This window comes from Castor canadensis, chromosome 13 (genome assembly GCF_047511655.1).
Source record: "Castor canadensis chromosome 13, mCasCan1.hap1v2, whole genome shotgun sequence".
NCBI lineage: Eukaryota > Metazoa > Chordata > Mammalia > Rodentia > Castoridae > Castor > Castor canadensis.
In genome coordinates, this window is record NC_133398.1 from 63381801 (window position 1) to 63405566 (window position 23766).

Consider the following 23766-nt stretch of genomic DNA (forward strand, 5'->3'; position numbering starts at 1 on the left):
AATATGCAAAAAAATTAAAAGCAAGGAATGAAAATATACCACTAGAGAAAAATCAATCACAAAAGAAGATAGGAAGAAGACAACAAAGGATCTACAAAATGGCTAAGAAAATTAATAAAATGATAATATAAAGTCCTTGCCTAACAATAATTACCTCAAATTTTAATGGATTGGATTCTCCTATCAAAAGATTTAGATTGGCTGTCTTAGTAGACACAAAATCAAGACTCAACTATATCCTGCCTTCAGGAGACTGACTTCTCACACAGACTAAATGTGAAAGGGTTGAAAGGGAATTCATTCCAATGGAAACTAAAAGAAAGCAGGAGTGGCTATATTTATGTCAGATCAAACAGACTTTACATCAAAAACTGTAAAAAAAAGACATAAAGATGGCAATGATGAATGATAAAGGGGTCAATTCAGCAACAGAATATAGCAATATAAATATACATAAGACCAAAGAAGAGCATCTAAATGCATACATCAAATATTAATAGACATGAAGGGAGACAAGTATGTAATATGATAATAGAAGAGGACATCAATTCCCCATTTACAGCAATGAGCAGATCTTCCAGACTGAAACTCAGTCAGGAAACATTAGACTTAAGCTATGCTCTAGACTAAATCAACCTAAGATACACGCAGAATACATGTTCTTCTCAATAGCACATGAGCAGGGACTAGGAAAACAATAAAAAAAAGTCAAAACACTAACATCTGTTTTTTTTTAAGATAAACTAACTTGGTAAACTTTTCACTAGACTAAAAAAAAAGAACAAAATTCAAATAAATTAAATCAGAATAAAAGGAGACATTACAACTGATGCAACAGCAATGCAAGGGATCATAAGAGACTGCTATAATGAATTATACATCAATAGCTGGGATAACATAGAAGTGGATAAATTCCTTAATACTTACAACCTCCAAAACTTATTATGGTGAAATAGAAAATCTGAACCACTTATGTATGAAGTGATCAAATCAGTATTAAATGGTTCCCAATTAAAGAGGAGCTCAGGACCAGATGTCTTTATTTCTGAATTCATTCAACATTTAAAGAACTAATACCAATTATCAAATTCATCAAAAAATTGAAGAACAGGAAACATTTGCAAAAGTTACATTACAAAGTTAGCATTACCCTGAGAGCCAAGTCAGACAAAAACACTACTAAAATAAAATATCAAAACAAAACCCTACAGACCAACATCCATGATGAACGTAGATATAAAACTCCTCAACAAAAAATACTAACAAATCAAAGTTTTAGCACATTTAAAAACACTCAATATGATTCATCCCAGGAATACTTATAAAATTCAACACATGTAAATAAATGAAAATAAAAACTATATGATAATCATTTCAGCAGATACAGAGAAAGAACTTGACAAAATTCAACATTTTTTAATGACAAAAACTCTAACAAATTTGTTATAAAAGGAATGTACCTCAATACAATAAAAGCCACATATGATAAAGTCACAGCTAACATTATACTCAATGGGGGAAAGCCGAAGACTTTTACTCTAAGGTCTTTAACTACAGGAAAACCATTCTCACCATTTTTATTCAACAATCCTTGAAGTCATAGATAGACCATAAAAGTAAGAGAAAGAAACACCAGACATCCAAATTGGAAAGAAAGAAGACAATGTGTTCCTGACAAGGCCAAATAGTCTTATAATACCCTGAATGGTCAAAACAATCTAGAGCAAAACAGCAAAGCTGAGGACACCATTCTACCAGACTTCAAAATGCATTGCAGATGACATGAGTTTTTATTTAGACAATCCTAAAAACTCCACCAAAATTTGTTAAAATGAATCAATTCAGTCAAGTTGCAGGACACAAAATCAACATACAAAAATCATTAATGTTTCTGTACATGAGAAGCAAACTATTTGAAAAAGTATTCAAGAAAACAATCCCACTTATAACAGCTTCAAGATAAATCAAATGCTACAGTTGTCTGTATTGATGACTGTAAAATATTGATGAAAGAAATTGAAGAAAACACAAATAAATGGAAAGGTTCCCATGTTCATGGATTAGAAAAACTCATGTTTTTACAATATCTGTATTACCCAAAGCAATCTGCAGATTTAAGGCAATGTCTCTCAAAATTCCAATGACACTTTTTACAGAAATAGATCTTTCTTGAAATGGAAATAGAATAGAAACTTTGTGTGGAACTACAAAAGATCCTGTATTGCCATAGCAACCTGAGCACAAAGAACAAAGCAGGGATAGCAACTCCTAGGCTTCAAAGGATATTACAAATTGTAGTAACTAAAACAGCATGGTACTGGCATAAAAATAGACACATTAATCCATGGAACAGAATAGATATAAATCCATGCATTTATATGCAACTTATTTTCAACAGAGATGCCAAAAACACACAGGGAAAATAGTCTCATTGATAAATGGTACAGGGAAAGCTGACTATTTCACACCAGACACAAAAATCAACTAAAATGGATTAAAGACTTAATAGTAACACTCAAACTATGAATTGACTAGAAGAAAACAAAGGGTTAAGCTCCATGACATTGACTGGTTTGGGCAATAAGTTTTTAGATATTACCCTGAAAACACAGGCAACAAAAGCAAAAAGATTCAGATGGAATTACATCAAACTAGCAAGCTTCTGGACAGCAAAGGAAACAACAGAGTGAAGAGACTAAGTATGGAATGACAGAAAATATTTTCAAATGAAAATGATATGTTTGATAATATGGGTTAATATCTAAAACACAGAAGGAAATCAAGCAACTCTGTAGCAAGCAAACAAAACAATTAAAAATGGGCAAAGAACATGAATATGTATTTCTCTAAAGACTTTCAAATGGTCAACAGGTACACAAAAAAATGCTCAATGTCACTAATTATCGTGGTAATGCAGATCACATTAGTATGAAAATAAATGATGACAAATGTGGGAAAGGATGTGGAGAAAAGGAAACCCTTGAACACTACAGGTGGGCATACAATTAGTAAAGTCCTTACAGAAAACAGTATGGAGATGTCTCTAAAAGTTAAAACTAGGACTATCATGATCCAACTGTGTATATACTCAAAGAAAACAAAATTAGGATATTGGAGAGGTATCTGCATTCTTATGCTTATTACAGCATTAGTCACAAAAAGATACAGAATCAACCTAGGTGTATCTACACATTGATAAATTGGGTGAATGGATAAAGGAAATGCAGCATATATACCAGTGGAATACTATTCAGCCATACAGAAGGAAATCCTGTCATTTTTCAGCAGTATGGGGTGAACCTTGAAGATATAAACCAGACACAGTAAGCTTTGATCTCATTTACAGATGTAATCTAAAACAATGTAGAAGCAGAGAATAGAGTAGTAGTTACCAGGGACTTGAGGGATTGGTGGGGGAGAGATGTTGACCAGTGGCCACAAAATTTCAGTTAGCTAGAGGAATAAATTCAAGAGACCTATTATACAACATGGTGATTATATTTAATAATATATTGTGTTCTTGGATATAAACTGTTGTGTCTATAAAAATGATAAATATGTGAGATAATGTATTTGTAAGTTAGCTAGATTTTGTCTTTCCAGAATGTGTGCATACTTCAAAACATCATGTTGTTCTTGATAATCACACAGAATTTTATCTGCCAATTTAAAAAGATTAAAAAACCAAATGTATAAAGATAAAAATGAATAAATAAGTTGGGAGGCATGGGAAAGAAAAGAAAATAAATTTCAAATTCAAGACAAAAATGGATTGCTGATAAATTCTGGAAAGGTCAGAAAAGTGGAGGCTTCAATCCTGACAATAATTACCTGAAGTCATAGTGCAGGGGTTCCCAGACTGTTGCACATTATAGTCACCTGGGGAGATTTTGAAATTCCTAATACTCAACTTGTACCTCAAGCTAATTAAATCTGAATGTCTAAGGGTGGGAGCCAGGTATCAATAATTTTTAAAGATACACAGGTGATTCAGTGTTTAGCAAAATCTGGGAACCACTGCCTATGTGCTTTGAACTCACTATTCCCTTTGCCTGAAAGATTTCTCTTTCCTCTCAAATATCCACATGGCTTGATGGCTCATGTTCCACAAGTTATTCATCCCAGCTCAGGTATCTGCTGCATAAGTATTGAATCATACTGAGAGGCAGTTGCTTTCTTTAGATGAGACATGTGTTCTGTTTGTCACTGACCAGTGCATTCTAAGTTTTCCGCCTGACTCTTTTATGAATCTGTGTCTCTTGGTTTAACTATTACCCATACTTTCAAATAGAAATAAAAGTCATAAAAAATATTCAGCTAAGCTTCCTGATGGTTTCAGATGAAATGCTGGAATGCTGAGGGGAAAAAATGCATGGGTAAAGAATAACTTTCACAGTCATTATGAATTTGAGTGTTTCTTATTTCTGAGGTACAAAGATGAACCATGACATTATCTCTGATCTCAGCACAGTTTGGTACTCAACATACAAATGTAGTGTAATCCATTTAATAAGTTTTTCCTTTTCTCAGCAAGGGTCTGAACAAGTTGTTCTGTAGCAGAGCACTGATCAAAAGTGGCAAACGTCATTATCCTTGGCAGATTACCAGGAGTTCTGCAATTAATGGCAACACAAATAAAACTACTTTATGGACTTTAAAGTAAATGTGGCTTGATGAAGGGAAAACATATTCATCTTGCCACAAATTAACCTAATGTTAGGACTCTTCACATTTAATACATTTTAAGGTTCCTGAGAACTGCTGTGGAAAGAAAAGCAAATGGAAACATGAAATAAAATAAACTGCCACTTTGCAAGCTCTATTTCTGTTAGTTCATTATCAAACAGTATTTATTCAACATACACAGAGCCTTGAGCTGTATACTCAGGAGCATAAGTAAAGAAAGAGAGAAAATTCATCCTTCAACACTTACATAATACGGAAAAGCAAGGTTATGTGGGATTGTAGACTATGAGAACCATGTAGATTAAAACTTGATTGAATTATAAAGAAATAAAATAATAACTGCCCAAATTTACATTATGAAACTCACAAGGATTGTTGTATGAAATATTTTGATTTTTGAAGTGCTGATCTCCTTCTTAATTTGTGTAGTAAGTCAATACAAATAAATATGAATTGAATATTTACATTTGCATGGCAAAATCTGCCATCAGGAAGATATATTCTATCTCTGAGATAATTTAATTCTAAAAGTCTGGGTTTTATGTGTGTGATATATTATTTTGCCTAACAGGAAACAAATAGACATATGTATGCAGCAGTCAGTTATCTCTTTCCTCCCAGACTTATCCCTTGACCTCTCCTGATTTCTGTATTGCAGAAGGCTGGTCCCTGAAACTACATTTCCCACTTTCCCTCCACAACTGTCTTTTAGATAATTTTGGAAGGAGGCCTTGGCAGAAATAAGCAACTGGGGAGAATAGAGTATGCTGAATGTTCCAGCTTCCATTTCTTTACTCAGATAGCTTCATTAGCAGTGGTTCCATGTTCTCCTGGGCAACACCTGCCTCAAACTGCCATCCTAATCTGAAACTGAGTTTGAGTGGGGGCTAACAGTGACTGGAGCAGGTATGTGTGTATGTATGGGGGATCAGGGAGATGTTGGTGAAATGATAAGAGAATTTAAGAGAATTAAATTCAAGAGGTCTACTGTACAGGATGGTGATATAACTAGTAATAATGTATTATAAACTTGAAAATTGTTTAAATAGATTTTAAGTGTTTTCGTCATGAAAGTGCTAAGTATGTCAGTTAATGAATGTGTTAGTTAACTTTCATTTATCTATCTCACAGTGTATACATATTTTAAAACATGATGCTGTATATCATAAATATATACTTTGTTTGATGATTAAAATAATAGTATTAAAAGTTAATTCTGCTCACATAAGTCCCTTACTTAAATTCCCCTGGAAAACTAATTCTTTATTGTAGAATTCTCCATACAATAAAATTTAAATTCTTTTGTATGCCATATAAGGTCATTTAGGATTTAACCCCTATCCAATACTTATCCTCATTTGTCTTTTCTTACCTCTGCATTCTCTTATCATTTCAGCTCTCTTGAAGCACTTACCATTCTCCAAATAAAATATGTAATTTCTGCCTTTCCTGTGAAATGTCATCCTCTTCTTGACCTTACTCATTATTTAAAACTCGGTTTATCTACCAACTCTTCCAGGAAGCCTCAAGCAAGATGAAACAACTTGCTGGTCTTACAGAATCCTTTCCATTTAATCTTTGCCCTTATGCCCTGTGTGCTACTGTTGTTACTGACCGGTAGATATTTCTTACCAGCATAAGTCTAGTTTCTAGTCTGCTTACCCTTCTATCCCTAGTATTAAGCTTAATGGCTGGTGCTGAGTATTAACTGACAAAATGACAGTATTAAAACATATGGTAACATCTTCTCTGATGTGCATTTTCGTGGAGTTTCTTTAAGTCCCCCTCAAAGAGGAGTGTGACGTTCTCCTGTGATTCGGTTATTCCCCAGGCTTGCCTCCCTGGTACACATTAGACCCTAGCTGTGAGCCTGCTCTTGATTATCCTTTGTCATTTGCCCATTTACCTATCCTCTACCTTCTAGACATTCAAAATATGAAGGGAAGTATCTGCTATGGCATAAAGTTACAAGAAGACAATTGTGTGTGTGTATGTGTGTGCTTCTCTATAGCTGTTTATGCATAATATGTTGTTTCAAAGTCAACTGCCTACCACACAGAAAGCACCTAACAATTGTTGATTGAATTAATGACCTTTCCCACTGTATCCTTCATATATCTAGACCTGAAGCCATACCAGATAACGGCCTTCTCAAAAGTTCCATACACACTTCAAAATCTCCAATCCTTTCTTGCATGCTGTTGCTTCTGAAATATCTTTCCTCCATTTTCCATCTACTCATCAATCAGAGCTGAAATCAAATGCCATCACTTCTGTAAGTGTCTTTCTGATCTGCCAAACAGAATAAACAGCTTTTTCTTTCCCCTCCATGCAGCTTGCTGTCACTAGCTCCATTTGGCATTACTTTGGTCTACCGTGTATGTTAATACTAAGTTGTTTTGGAGATCTATCTTTCAATTTGAGATTTTTCTACAGGGCAGAACACTTGTCTTCCTTATCTTATTTTCCCAGAACTTGCACATAGTGTATATCTAACAAACATTTGTAGAATTAAGTTCAATGGGAGTAAGTGAATTAAACAAAGAAATCATATAGGGCTTATTTTTGAACAAGAAAATATTTTAGATTGTACAAAGATATTGACAAGCTAGATAGTCTGTCAGTAAATTTGTGAGGTGCCAAATTTTGAATGTGGCCCCTCTGAACTTCTCTTTCTAACTCTCTGTGCCTTATCCTCTGCTTCACTCGATTATAAGACAGTAGCAAGTCTCAACCTCTCAAGGCCTCCTAAAGTCCCTTATAACAAAAGCTTAATGTATAATCTCCCCAAGAGGAGTTGCAGTCTAATCAGATATTTATCTAAGGAAGAACCACAAGAACGAATAATGCTGGAACTTTAGATACCTTGATGATTGATAGGGAAGGCTGACTCAATGAATCGGGGTGAGATTTCTATGTCCTTTAAAGCAGTAAATGCCAGGAGTTTCTGCCTTGCTTTTTGTCAGAGATGAGTGTATTTGGACTTCAGTGTGAATCAACAAAAATTTCTAAGAAACAAAATTTTAAAGGGACTATGTAATAATTAAATTTCAACCCTGCTCACTGGTGTTTTCTCCCAAATAGAAAACAGTTCTTTAAATGAAAGTAGACTCATGTTATGCTCATCTAGCATAATTGATGAGGAAAGAAGGGAAAGCCAGGAGGTGGCATGAACATGGAGAAAGCTATAAGGTGAATATTATAAGTTTCTCCCTGACATTGGTCCATTATGCCACTGCTATGCTGGCCTCCTTATTGAACACTAAAGCTGAAGGCATGAGTGGTGAATTGCACATATTTATCAAGAAGGAGCAAGTTAAATTGGAAAGAAGGCAAAGTCAAAGAAGCAGAGCTTTCACCAGACATTTTCTTCCAGGAAATGAACACGTAACATGTATGTAAAAACCTTATCTCATTAACCTCAACCATATTTTGTGAGTGTGTTTATAAATACCTGTTGTTTTAAATAGACATGTGTCGAAATATATTACTGAGCTTATTAAATAGTCAGTGTCATAGACTTGACCCTTTAGTATTCACTTTAAAAAATAGGCATTGGCCAAGTCAAAGCTAAGAGGACTGTGAAAAGGAGACAGAGAAAGTAGATGAACTATGCAGTGGACAGGTTCAATTATTCTGCTTCTGTGGGTTGTCAGGTGAGATTAAATTCTCTAATGTTTTGTGTTCAACAGGCAATTTCTACTTAGATTCTTGCTCTGAAGTTACCTTATCAGGTTTTCCCCCATAATCTATGCATATAAATCGGATAGATTGGACATGACATTTATAATCTATTATTCTAATCATTGTCTGATTTAGACAAAATAATGAAGAAATCAAAACTCATGTTAGTGGTATCAAGTCCTTCCATTAATCATGGTCTACCACACCTGGATCTCCCATAAGACATGTGGTATACTTTCCTATAATCAGATGCTCAGATGTTTTATTCAGATAGCCTGAGAAAAAGATGCAAACACTGAGAGTATCACCAGATTTCAGAGTAATTAGAGGTCAAAGTCTTTAAGGAAAGAAATGAATGTATTAAACTAAGAATTCAGACAGCAGAAGGAGGTGAGCCAGTCCAGCTGCTAAGAATAGGTTAACCAACATACAAATCTGGAAAGCCATTATGACTTACAAACCACAGTGTCTGTGTGACACCAAAAACACTTGCTTTGTCATTGGCTTTGTTGTCTGCAAACCTCAGGACACTTGTCTTTTTGATGTATTTGTGGCCAAAGCTTGGATAGAAATATCACTCCCACAAAGTCTGTTAATAATATAAGTGGAGTCTACCTAAAAAAGATAATAAGCTCAAGCAGAGAAAACAGAATAATTAACAAGAAATTATTTATACCTTTAAAGGGAAAAAAAATCAAAGAATAAAAATTATTACACTCATGTGACTATAGTATCAAATCCAGCATCTATAAATGTTACACATTCATTTACTCACCATTATTATCTGAGAACATTGTTGAATGGCTTGGATAATACTTAAATTTTATGATCAGTACTTGCTTTCTAAATTCAATAAGATAAATTCCTGCCATTTTCCTCAGTTTTTTAATTGAAGACTATGTGCTATATTCATACTGATGATTAGACTTTCTGGACATTGTTGTTCATTTCTTTAAACCCTCAATGAGTTATAATTGTCTGGTGGAAAGTAACCATTCTTCTAATATTATACCTACAAAACAGGTCTTAAGAAGTTGGTAAGACACCTAAAAATTAGCTAGCATTTGTTGCCCTTAACACAGAGAAACTAAAGCAGATACCTTAAAAGCAACTGAGGCCAATAGGAAAAGGGGACCAGGAACTAGAGAAAAGGTTAGATCAAAAAGAATTAACATAGAAGGTAACACACATGCACAGGAAATCAATGTGAGTCAATGCCCTGTATAGCTATCCTTATCTCAACCAGCAAAAACCCTTGTTCCTTCCTATTATTGCTTATACTCTCTCTACAACAAAATTAGAAAGAAGGGCAAAATAGTTTCTGCTGGGTATTGAGGGGGTGGGGGGGAAGGGAGGGGGTGGAGTGGGTGGTAAGGGAGGGGGTGGGGGCAGGGGGCAGAAATGAACCAAGCCTTGTATGCACATATGAATAATAAAAGAAAAAAAAAAGAAGTTGGAAAGTGGTCAAAGTTGTGAAAAATAGTGTTACAAGTTATTGAGATGACCCAAATATACAATTTCAATCTTAGCTGAATCTGCCAATTCTTCTCCTTTAAAATTAAAAATAAATAAGCAAAAAGGTTTTCTTCCTCTTTCTTTGGTGCCATCCAAATTCTTGTATGCTGCTTGCCTGGTTTATTAGTGAAAGGTTTATTAATGGGAGGTTTATGAGTGGGAAGAACAAAAGTGTACATGAAATTTTTGCCCAGAAAACCTCAGCAAGACTGAAAGAGATATGTTTTTAATGCCAATACCTGCATGCAATGTGTATGTGCGTGATGTGTATGTGTGTGTGTGTGTGTTGGTGTGTAAGGAGGGGTCAAAACAAACAAACAAAAAATCAAGACAGTACTTAAAGTTAGAGAGCCTCACAAGGTTGCATGAATTTTGAAACTTATCCTTTGGATACCTGACGAAGAGTAATACCAAAGCCCTCGGTGCTGAGGCTGCAGCAATCATGTCACAACAGATGTTTACTTTAGCTCAGCATGTTTGTGACTAGTTTGGAAAAGAAGGGAAATAGACACACAATTGATTAATTCTTATAAAGCATGAAGTTTGGAACATTCAAAACTGAACTTTAGCAACTAAAGATAAACAGTGAGATTTTTGCATTCTAATTCTCATTTTGACAAGAGAAAAAATGAAGTATAATATGGAGTAGCATTGAAGGCAGAAGCAGAGAAATATCCAAGGTTCATGTGCACAAAAATATACATTACTCTGTTAATGCTTCTAAAGAACTGAAGTGCTACCAGAATTTTGACACTAAAGCACACAACTGAAAACAGAAAGCACTATGTTGTGTCCATGGTAAGTTTGGAGGCTATGCCTTTCATGGGGCCATCCTCTTTCTGACACTGTGTTGACAGATTCCAGTTCAGCAGGACCACTACTGCTGCCATACCCACCCCTCTCCCCTGCCTTCATTCTACTCTGGTAGCTACTAAAGAAATCTGAGGGAGGATGCAGATGTTTCCTTTGGGTAGGGATATAGCAGTACAATGTTAGTGAAGAAAATATATTCCTTACCCTAAATTCCCTAGGGTTGGAGGAACAACAATGTAAGGAAAACCCCAATAGAACCACTCTCACAGATGGAGGTAGTTCTGATGTTTACATGGATGACTACATGTCTGCTTAGCCTTCTGGTCCATTTTTCATCAGAACAGATGAGAGAAGGGATGGATGGGATCACCACAATTGGAGAAGCTACATGAGGGTCAGCTCCTTAAAGTTTTCCATGCTCCAGAGATATAGATGATGGGATTCAGTAATACTTATAGGCCCCAAGACATGAAAGTTGCTGAAGGTATCTGTGATGGGGGAAATATTGCAGTGAATGACAAAGAGACCTAGAGAAGAGAGGAGTATTACAAGATGTGATCAACTGGGGATTATCTAACAGGTGCAAACAACTTTCTCAAGGGACTATACCCACATCTAGGGATATTGCTGAGGAGTAAGGTAATCAGTCACAGGTCTACTTCACAATGGCAATGCTATCCTTTCTAGACAAAGCCCTTGAATGACAGGTGGATCATTGTTTGGCTAATCAAGGATACAACTGAAACATATCCAAAGTAGTGTATGGACTAGAAATACTCTGGCTACAAGTAACACAAAGTCTTAAAAAAATAGAGGGTAATTTTCTCACATAACAAGATATCTGGTAAGAAGTTCTTTAACATCATATCTCAAAGAACTACCTCTGAAATTCTCTCAGTCTTTTCCTCAAGGCTGCCAGGTGACTGTCCAAATTCCAGGCATCTGGTGCATACTTCAGGGAAAAAAATATGAGGATGGTGACAAAAATCTAACTTTGTTGCTTTTATCAGAGAAATAAAAATGTTCTCAGAAACCACATAGCATGTTCTCACCAGCTAGAATTGCATTGCCTGCACACTATAGCTGCAAGAGAGGCAGAGAAACTTGCTTATTTAAACTATATAGTAGATGAACAGTTTTCTAGTAGCATCTGAGACTGGGAGTCACGTTAGTGGAGGCTATGTCTCCCAACTCCCCTGTGCAGCATTCCTTCCCCAAGACGGGAAGAGAGAAGTGAAGGTGAATAGAGAGGAGAAGAGGAGCTCAATACCTCACTCACACATCAAGACCTGACTGCAGGCAGGAAACAAGGAAAGAGGAGAGAAAGAGAAAGTTCTCTAAACTGCAACCATACTTAATAAAGTATTATAATATATAAGAAAGAGTCTTAAAAAACCTAAATTAGACAGTTCTACTAATTGAAAGAGATGAAAAAGAAATAAAATTGGATGAGAGTTTGTTAAAATAATCTTTTACCAGCAAGAAAAAGACTTTGACTGAAAACAGTCAGAGGTGGCAGTTCTAAGCAGAATAAAACCATTTTTATTTTCATGGAGCTAATGAGTTCAGACTTCTTACAAAATTAAACAGAAGTTACACTAACTGTTTATTAAATAGAAAATCCCATTGGGCAAATTCAGGCCTTTTTAGATAAACCTCTTTTGTTTTTATAAAGTTAAGAGGACATACCTCATTAAATTATCCACATCTGGTTTTTGTGAAATCCTCAGATGGGTTTCAAATAATCAAATACATGCTTTACAAAGTTGTATCTAAAGAGAGCACAAAAAGGTTCCCAAATATTGCACAAATATTCCCAAATATGTTGTCTTTGGGAATATTACATATTTTAGATGAGCTAGACTAAAAAACACTGACAATTCATCTGTTTCCTCAAGTTAACTGAGGAATTTGTTCCCATTTATCTACCCATCCCCAAAGTCCAACATCTTACTTAACTGTATATTATTCAATCATGTCCAACTGTGATCCTAACATAACTTTGCATATCCTTCCTTAAGGAGATTAATTCTTTCAAGTCTAAAATCCTACTCAATGAGTCATTTTTCAGATTTAGACCTTCTCTAGTTAATTAAGGGCAGCCACTGAGCACGGTTCTTGTTATGTAGCCCACAGAATTTTTTTTCCCCTGGAACTAGGCTTTGAATTTCAGGACTTCGCACTTGCTAGGCAGGCACTCAACTACTTGAACCATACCTCCAATCCTTTCTGTACTGGTTATTTTGGAAGTAGTGTCTCACTTTTTGCTTAGGTTGACCTGGACCACGATCCTCCTATTTTAAGCTTCATGGCATCACTGGGATGCATCCCAACATACACTCAGCCTTTTTTTTTTCTTGATATGAGGCTGCATGAACTTTTTTGAGCAGGGTTGGCCTAGAACCGGGATCCTCTCAATCTCAGCCTCATGCTTAACATGGAATGACTGGTGTGCTCTGTACACCCAACTATTAGTTGAGATGAGATCTCAAATTATTTGCCAGTGTTGGCCTCGAACCATGATCCTCCAAATTACTGCCTTTCAAGTAGCAAGGATTATAGGAATGGGCCACTGGTGACTGGCTAGCCTATAGAATCTTTAAACTTTCTAATCATTTAAAGGAGAAATAAATGGATTTGACCTAGAATAGTTAAGATTTCTGATATTCAACTCTATACACTATATGCAGACACTTTGCTACATGCTGGGGACACACAAAGGAAAAACGGTATGCCTTTTCTCCCAGAAATTAAAAATATAGGATATACTAGTTGCAGCATAAGTTGATATGTACAACATGTTGCTATGACAAAAAATTTATAAAAAATACAAAAAACAAAATATTTACCAAGGACTATAAACACAATGTGGAAAGAATATTGTTCATTTAAAAAGGAAAAAAACTAATTAAGCCCATCAAGGTCTCAAAGACTGTAAAATGCTTCTCTGTGTTGGAAAGAGCAGCGTGTCCTTCTAAGCATGAAAAGAAGAAACCCATTGCTCACCCAACTCAAGGAAAGAGTCAGTGCTGGCTGCCTCTGCAGAAAATTGCAGAGGCCTTTGCTTATACTGCATTAAGTATAACAGAAGGAAACAGCTGGACACTGAGGAACAGTATCAGCAGCCCCTATGTGATTCAAAGAACTGCCAGGTACAGAAGGTGCAGTTCACCTACTCCCAGCAGCATCTCTTGTGATGAGGATATGCTTAGCCTTAAAATAATAACAACCGTTATCATTTTTCTTTTATTTATTTATTAGCATATCAGAGTTCTACCAGGAGTACACCGTGACATTTACAAAAGTGCTTATAACACATTTTAGTTAGATTCACCCCCTCCATCTTTCTCCTTTATCTCCCCTCCCGGGGCTTCTTTGAACAGTTTCAATAGGTTGTTCCATTTTCCTACATGAATATATTGTACTTCCACCATACTTGCCCTCTTTCACCTTTCCTTATGCTCTCCACCCTCCTACTGGTACCAACTCCTGGACAGGACTTGTTTTACTTTCCTGTCCTTCATTTGTTTTAAAAAAGACATTTTTGTTTGTTTACGATGTTTATACCAGGAGTTTCATTGTGACATTTCTTTATGTATATGTATTATACCCCAAATTGGTTCAACCCTTCTGTTATTCTCCTTTTTATCTTAATCCTCTTTGTAAGGTAATTTCAACAGATTTGAATGTTCCATATTCATAGTTGTATAGAAAGTACATCAACCATACTCATTTTCTTTACTTTCTTCATTTACCTTCTGCCTCCCATTGGTGTCCTTCCCTTAGTGTGAACTGTTTTACTTTCTTGCACTTCATTGTTTAGGTGTTCAGTGTTCTTTGTTCAGTGGGATTTTTGTCCTGGTATTTTAACTGTAAATTATTATGCTTAAGTCAATCTAACCCTCCTCCAATGCACTTTCTCTCCCTTTTCTTTCTATCCTATGTTGTTCAGCAGTTTTCAGTGTGTTTCCTTGTGTCTTGTTCCTATACAGATATGACATATTTCATTACGTTCACTATCTTTTTTTCCGTCTTTCCCTCTTCCCTTAGTCTTCTCTAATAGCCCCACTTTTGGGTATATGTTCTGTATATATATGACTTTGCTTGTATCTTCATTGGGTCTATATTCTAAATATGAGAGAGAACCTGTGGCCTCTAGCTTTTTGAACCTGGGTAACTTCACCTAAAATGATGTTCTCCAGTTCTATACATTTACCTGTAAACAAAATTTCATTCTTTTAAATTTCATATACATTTCCACTATAAAAGTAGTCATTTTAACCTCCATTTTACAGATGAAGAAGTCATAAATAGAAAGTTATTCAGACATGGAGAGAATTCAACAAGTGAATTCAGTTTTATCTGACTTCACTACCTCTACTCTTCCCACAGTTACAGGGAGAAGACCAGCACATCTGTGTTTCCACAGAGCAAGGAGACACATTCTTCCTGGGCTTCTATATGGTTATCCATCAGAAATTTAAGCAAAGTAGCTTCTCTTCTCTCTTGAACTTTGTATCTATATGTTCTGAGCTAAAGGTAAAGGAGTATTAGAATTTTAAACTATTTTAGACTAGCAAATATTCTTCCTTCAATTGTTGCCAGTTGATGTTTTCCAACTCTCAAGCCTGATTCATCTGTTCCATCCCCACCCTTATCAGCAAATGCAGTTGCTTTTTACTTTCAGATATTCAAAATACCTTTTTCAAAACTTTAAACTATGTGAGAACAATCAAAATGAAAATGGAAAAGTATATCTAAATAGAATACTTCATTTTGAAATATAGGTTTGATTTTGCTTGCATTTTATGGTAGCCAGTGAGAGGTGAAGAAGAATTGGTATTTTAGTGTGAGTGTCATGCAGTTCTTCTAAAAAATGTTCCAAGTAAACGCTAAGGTCAACAAAGTGGATAACCACTCCCTGTTTTTCAGCATCTTCTCACCCAGAAGCACATCTTCAAATTCTTATTTGGGAGCCAGTTGTCCTCCACAAGTTCTCTTTCTTTCTCTGAGCTTCCTCAAGTATAGTAAGAAAAACTAGATGAGATGATTGAGTTCTCATTACAACATTCCCTTTTTTACATTTATAAATTTTAATTTTGTATATCTTTTAACTTTTATTTACTCCTTAGGGCTTAAAGCTGAGTAAATTGATCTACAGGTTGCAGGTGACAGAAATTGGGGGAGATCAATTTAACTCAACAATTTGGTGGGTGGCTAATGAATTTTTAAAACATCTATATAAAGGTATAATGACTCATAATCATAATACATTATAGATATTCTATAATATCTATAATAATCAAGTGCCCAATTCCTTACATTTTGACAAGTGTATCCTTTTGTGAATCCATCATCACCACAAAATGGCAACCACCTCTATTACCCTCCACTTTTTTTTAGGCAGTTTCTGATCCCTCCTGCTTTTCACTACCCTCATCCCCACTGCACTGGCTTCTCTGTCATGACAGTTTTCATTTCCTAGAATTTGACATTAATGAAATCATACAGTATACATGCTTTTAAAAGCCTATTTTACTTGGAGAAATTATTTTTTATTGTAGTATTTATTTATTTACTTATATGTGCATATATTATTTGGGCCATTTCTCCCTCCTGCCCCTTCCCCCTTCATCTCCCCCACCTCACTTCCAGGTAGAACCTGTTCCTCCCTCTTCTCCAATTTTATTGAAGAGCAATAATAAGAAAGACAGCATTTTTGCTAGTTTGACATAAGGATAGCTATACAGAGAGATTCCTAGCATTGCTTCCATGCACATGTGTATTACAATCCACATTGGTTCATCTCTACTTCTCAGTGACCTTCCTATAGTGGCCGCTGCCAGTTTAAGATTACTTTATTTCCTCCTCGACAGTGGGCACATCAAACACTTTCAAGTTTTGGGTTTCCTGCCTTTCCCTATTCCTCATGTATATGTTCTCCTCTTAGCGTGTGATCCAAGGCCAATAATATTACTGCATTTCTTTTAGGTCTAAAGTCTGCATATGAGGGAGAACATGATTTTTGGCCTTCCAAGCCTGACTAACTTTGCTTAAGATGATGTTCTCCAGTTTCATCCATTTACTTGCAAATGACAAGATTTCATTCTTCTGAAGCCCTTCCATGTTGCCATGTATGTCAACAGATAATTCCTTGTTATTACTAAATCATATTCCATCATTTGATGTATCACCATCTATGTATCTATTTATCTATTCATCTATTGATAGGCCTTTGGGTTGTCTAAGCCTTGAAGCTTTTCCACATTTAGCTGTGGATGATGTTAGCCTACCCTGGTAGGGAAATTTTTCATTTATTAGTTTCATGGTCCCAGTAGAACTGTGATAGTTTTGGAGCTGGAGAGACTTCCACAGTTGTTACCTGAGGTGCAATAACTTTTCTTGAATAAATGGATGTCAATTTGCTATGTGCCTAAAGACCTGGAATTATTATTTTAACAATGATTTTTAGATTATCATTGCTTCTTGGGAAGAGGATTTGCTAAGATTTTACTCTGCCAATTTGGGAATCCCTTGGCTTTTATTTCAAATTTTCCTGAAAATTACATTTATATCAAGATATTCATTCCTTCCTTTTCATACAAGTTCCTCTTACTAAGGCAAATAAAATATTTTTAACTAAAATATAAAGCAAAGAAAAATCAGTACATACACACACAACTGCTGGTTTCTAAAGACATTTAGAAGAGGAGATCATAACTTCTAGAAAGGATTAGGAGAAGCATTAAGGGAGAAGTGGGCATTCCTGTGAGCCTTAAAGGGTTGATAGGATTTCAGTACATAGGGAACAACTGAACCATTATTCTCACCTTGATTTCTTTTTTTTTTTATCCTTTCTGTTTTAAATTTTAAGTGTACATGAATACATTTTAATTGCACAAATGAAGAAATTGGTAATGTTGAAGAACCTTCAGTGTGTTTCATACCTCACCTTCCCCTTAGCACCATTCCATTCCTTTTCCTACCACTATCTCTACGCTTTCCCCTACAGCTATACAGATTGTGGGTAGAAAGAGAGAAAGGAAACTGTAATCACATTGTAAGATTAGGCTTGGACATGACATATCTCATTTCTGCCTAGTCCATTGGACAGAATCTAGTAGCAAAAAGCTTCAGGGGGGAGGGGGCTGGCAAATCTGTCTCCTTGTGTCTCCAAGAAAAGTATAAACTCTGGTACTGAATAGCTATTATGTCTTGGTCACAAGTTTCACATCTGTGAGATACATAGTAAGCTAAATAGTGACCACAGCCTTCTCATTTCTGCCCTTTTATTGGACTGGAGAAAAATCTGACTCAATTTGGCATTCCAGTCAATTGGGTTTATTTTCAACTTTAGTAAATTGTGTTGTCTTTCTTCCAGTGTCATGTTGCTGCCATGTCAAGTTAAGAGACTAGGCTATACTTTGTGTCTCAAACTTCCTTCCAATTTTTCAAAAAGTGGTGAGAAGATATAGAAGCAGAAGAAAATGCATTAATTAACTTCTAAGAAACATAATTGAGAGAATCAAGATATCTGAATTTACATTTCAACTTTGCTATTAATGATAAATGATGTTAGGCACATCACTTATATCATTTATCCTCTCTGAACCTCCATTTTTTCCATTAAACAGGAGTAATAATTATCACCAATTCACTGGGATATTATGGAGATCAAATGTCAGAGTATGTGTGACAATACTTTATAAGCAATAAAGACCTAGACAGTTTAAAAAATAAAAAAGAAGAAGACTGGAGGTGTGGTTCAAGTGGTAGCAAGTGCAAGGCACTTGAGTTCAAACCCTAGTAACACAAATACACATAAATTAATAAATAACCAAATAAACAAACCAAGGAGAAAGGAGTACATGTAGGCAAGAGAACAAGAGTGAGCAGGGGGATAAAACCAGAGAATTCATTGAGAGAATTATGATGAATTCATGATTCAGAAGGAAATTAGAGTAGGGGTTTGAGACTTTTGCAGCAAATCTAGATGGAAAACAGCTAGAATTGAAAGACTAGAACAGGGGAAGGGGAGAGGGGGTAACAAAGTATAGTGGTGAGAAGACAAAATGAGAAGAGGAGATATAAAGACAGCACATAGCATTCTTAAATTGTGCTGTTCACCCAGTTTCCTCCATTAATTACATCTTCCATAACCATAATACATTTACCCAAGAAAATTGTCTGATATTTGTGCATTGTTGTTAACTAAACTCCAGATGACATTGGAAACCTTAACCTTGTCATTGCTGCTTAGAGCTAGGCAGGTAAAGGAAGCACAAACTCTGATCCTTGTCTCCATGTGTGCCCCCTTTTTCCAGTTAATTTCTGGCACTCTGACACAATTTCTAAAAATATATTACAAAGCAGAATAATCACAGAAATCTTTTCTGGTCCTTAGGATGACACTTATCTGTGTCCTGACAGATTTTTTTCCTCACAGAATTCTTGTATTACACTCCTCGCCTCTCAGGACAATTACATACCGTGAAGAACCATCCTTTCTAGCTATCAAGCAAACACTGAGGAATATGGCCAGGAAGAAGCCCCATCTTTGGGATATCCATAAAGCAGATGCTAAGAATTCATTAACAACATTGCAGGACTCTGCATCTCCTCTATAGGACTGGCATTTTAGGGGAATACTCTCAGAAGTGCATTGCCATTTGTGTATGCTTTCTTCTTGAGCGTGGGGGAAAAAAGAGGCAAATTTCTGTGAATTGTAAATTACAAGAATATAAATAAGAATAGCTGTAAATACACATGCATATTTCCTGAATGGTTTTCTTTCTGTTTGTGTGTGTGTGTGTGTGTGTGTGTGTGTGTGTGTGTGGTATCTGTGGAGAAATAATTATAATCTAGCAATTGCCAAGGTTCTTAATGTACTGTTGTGAGTCATTCTTTTCAATTAATAGAATTCTGAGGAACAAATATCACTAAATATCAGGAAACTACTTCACATTATTTTACATATTTTCTCTCTCTCTGTATCTCTCTGTCTCAAAAGGACCATTAAAGTTCCACCAGGGACAGGAGTTCAATACTTCAACAGGTGTGCTTTGAAAAGTGTTGGAAGATTCACTAATTAATTTGACAACTAAATGATGTAATCACATCCTGATTTATTCTTCTTGAGCACAATTAACACGTTGCTTTTTTTCCATTCCTTTTTTGAAAGAGGCAAAAAGACATGCTACCATTCCAAGAGTTTTGCCAATATTAGGTAGAAATCTGTTCTCATTGATTTAAATTCATTGTTTGTGGTGTTGTGGAGATGGAGAAACTGGTCTTAATACTTAAAACTCTATTTATTTCATATTCTGTCCATCTTTGCAAATGCAGTCCTGTTTCCAACTCTCCAAAATCCAGCTATGTATTTTTTAGCTAGTGACCATTCAGAGTTAGACTAGACTAGTTTTCTTACAAAAGACACAAATTGGAATCTCAATTCTTTTGCCTCTTTAACCTTAATGGACCTCATTTTGGCTCTGATATTCATTAGTTTTGTAGTGGAAGAAGAGTGTTAGTGTCCTTCCTTTTTCAATGAACACATGCTAATTATGCTACAAGAAATAGAGATAATTCAGAGCCTTTCAGGACTTCAACAAAAGAGAAATTCATAAAGTGAAATATAAATTAGGTCTGCTGAAATCTTTGCACATTTTTGACATTATTTTTATGCTGCTAATTTATGATAAATATTCCAAATACAGAATGATCTGAATTTTAATTCTGAATATTAAGTTTCACTGAACCAAGAGCTTTTTTTTTTTTTTTAGTTTAGCATACAGATGAAGAACTAGTTCTTAGACTATTAACTTCAACAAAAGATAGGCTCCCTACTTCCTTCTGACAAAGAATAACCACCTATATCAAGGTCCATGCTACCTACTAGAAATAGAGACTCTTCTTCAAAGATATCCTTAAAAGATTCCATTTTCTATCATTGAAAGTAGCATTTGGTAATTATCTATAATACACAAAGAGAATGTCATGTGTCCACTATCAGAGAGAATGATCAAGTTAAAAGGAGATGAAACATTAGTATTTTTTAATATCTTGACTGTGCTTATTATTTTGTTTGTAATATAATGTTGTATGGGCAACTAGGAATATTTTAGGACCTAGGACTGTCAGTGATGGAAGTAAATTCAGAAAACAACCTATTTCTTTTATTTTATGGATATGGAAGTTGAGGTCTAGTGAGGTCCTGACTTGTTCAAGACCATCAAAAGTGATAGAAAACTTCTCTTATAAAATTTCTGTGTTAAGAAAGACCTTTCTACTTTTCCAGGGCAGAAAACAACCTTGATAGGGAACAGTTGTAACATTCCCTGCTGACAGATTTTGATAGAGCCCCTTAAGATAATGCAGGGGATGAATTTCAATTATTTAACTTCTTCCTTTTGTATGTGTTGCAATGAAATGCCTTTGTTAGCTTCATATAAGAATCCACACAGGGTGGAGAAATGACCCAAACAATGTATGCACATGTGAATAAATAAACAAAAAAATAAATAAACAAATTAAAAAAAAATCCACAAAAGTTTCCCTTATAAGTTGTATGTTTCAAAACTTTGTATGTTGTAAAGTTTTATACTTAAGATTTAAGATTTAAGTGACATTTTCCTAACCATTATATAAAGTCAAAGTAAAGTTTCATGTTTGGTATTCCTTTATATTTTTATACACCTAATGCATACCCTAATAAATTATGACATAAATTAGATAAGCATTAAATAGGAGAGGAATTGTTTGCTCTGGTAAGGTTTCTCATCTAAGCATCTATAATGTATTCATTAGTTCATGGACTTAAATCATACAAAGTTCAATGAATTATAGCAAATGTGCTTGCTCCAGCAGTTAATGTTGCTTATGGATTTTAAAAAACCGTATTTCTGAGGTCTAAGATTGTGACTAGCAGAATAAGTAAGACTACTGTAGGAGGGCATTATTGTGGGAGTATAGTAATCACAACTCTTTTAATGTGAAGATGGTTATTATCTTGAGATGAGTTCAGAGATAAAAGAACCTTTCAACTGGCAGATCAATGGCATTTCATGACTTTTTTGACCTCAGCCATCAATATGATGGCTTCTAGCCATGTTCTCCGCTTTGGTCTTCATGCACAGGTGGTAACATAACGAATAAAACGGTTGGGGCACAGGTTAAAATGGCAGTGGCATGATTTGAGCCACCACTGTAACCTAGAGAGTTGAGTAATCATAACAGCACCAAAACATCTGTGAATTCAGACCCATGGCACTATTCCGGGAAGTGAGAATTTAATTCTCTCATGAATTCCTTGCTTGTGGTAGGGCTCAAGTTAGTCCAATCGTGGTAATGACAGATAGGATCTGGGAGTCATATGTTCTGAGGTCAGTGCTGAGGCGGGATAAACAGATGAGGATCAGGGAAAGTAAAAGTAATAACCCAGGCTCTGGTGGCTTACCATTAGAATACCAGTTACTTGGAAGGCTGAGATTGGGAGAAGGGTTGCAATTTCAGACCAATGCAGGCAAAAAAATTTATGAGACCCCCATTTCAAAGGAAAAAAGCTGGGTGTGTTGGCATGCACCTTTTACCCCAGTGATGGTGGGAAGCTTAAAAGAAGGGGATTGTGGTCCAGGCCAGGCTGGCCAAAAGTAAGACCTTAATTAGTAAAAAATGATAGAGGTTTAGTTCAAGCAACAGAGCACCTGATTTACTAGTGTGTAAGCCCTGTATTTAAATATGAGCACTCCCTCTCAAAAAATATTAAAAAGGCCAGACTCAGAAATTAAAACAGAACCAGGAAGTAAAAACTGAAAAATGAGAGGAGCAAGCTCCTTTTCTATCACTTTCTCTTTTTAGATTTTAAGTTCCAGAAATAGAGATACATGAAAGGGCATTCTGCATCTGCCTCCTCCTTTGAGATGTTAAGAAGCTGCAAACTCCTTGAATTGGTAGAGAGACAGAAAATTGTAAAGCATACCTGGCAAATGGAAATCCTAAGGCTCACACCTACTGACTTTGTGTTTTGAGTAATAGAACCAATTGTCTTTAATGATTATGAGTTGCTGGACAATCTGACCAAGTATAGTCCCCCAGCTCAGAAAGTATAAATGTCCCAGATAAGAGCCACCATTTTGAGTCTTCACTCCCATTTTCTGTGTTAGAAACAGGAAATCCTTGCTAAAACTTTCACCTTGTGACACTCTTTTTCCTGAGATCCCTTGAAATGCTTTCCATGGTGGATCTCAAGTTCCAATAATTTGCATGGCAATTGGAAAACTGAGGTGCCCTTTACCCTTTCCTTCTCCAATAACAGTATAATCAATATTACTCTTAGTTGTTGCCATTTTCTCAGCATACACTCGAAATACTTGTTTTATTTTGTTAGCCTACAATTAAATAAATAATACATCTGAAGTTCGTGCTTGTAAGAAAAATCATCTTTTCTATCAAAGTATATATTACCCTCTTAGATTACTTAAAATTCCTCAGGTCACCATTTTAGGTGACTTACATTGTTTAAAGGGTTTCTTGTTTCTTCTTCTGGATTCTTGTACAGCCCCATTGCCCAAGAAAATTGCCCACCAAAAATGCGTGCCCTAACCCATCCCTAAGCCTTTTAGCCATGAGAGAGATTGTGAACCTTTGACCTGGACAAATCCCAGATGAAGGGCAGGTACAACTGTGTCAGGGATACAGAAGCCACCGTCTGCCATTTCGTGCTTGCATGTCCACTCAGCTGGAGTGAGTACATGCTTGCACTCTTGTCAAGATTTTCTCTGTCTCTCATGTGTCTGTTTTCAGCACTGGAGGATCTTTAATTCCAACATGCTCAAAATTACAATGTCTCATAAATTAAAACTGTTTGGACATAATTCTAGCATTGCTGAAATTTCTGTAGAATTTATCACTGAAACGGGTCTCATCATGTCACTGGAGGATGGATGAGGGATTTCCTACAGTTTCCATTTCTCATGCAAAATTACAGGTCCTGGAGATCCACAAGCACTGGAAAAAATTTCAAGGTGTCTCATAACAAGGAGTCTCACAAGGTGAATGCTTTAGCAAGGA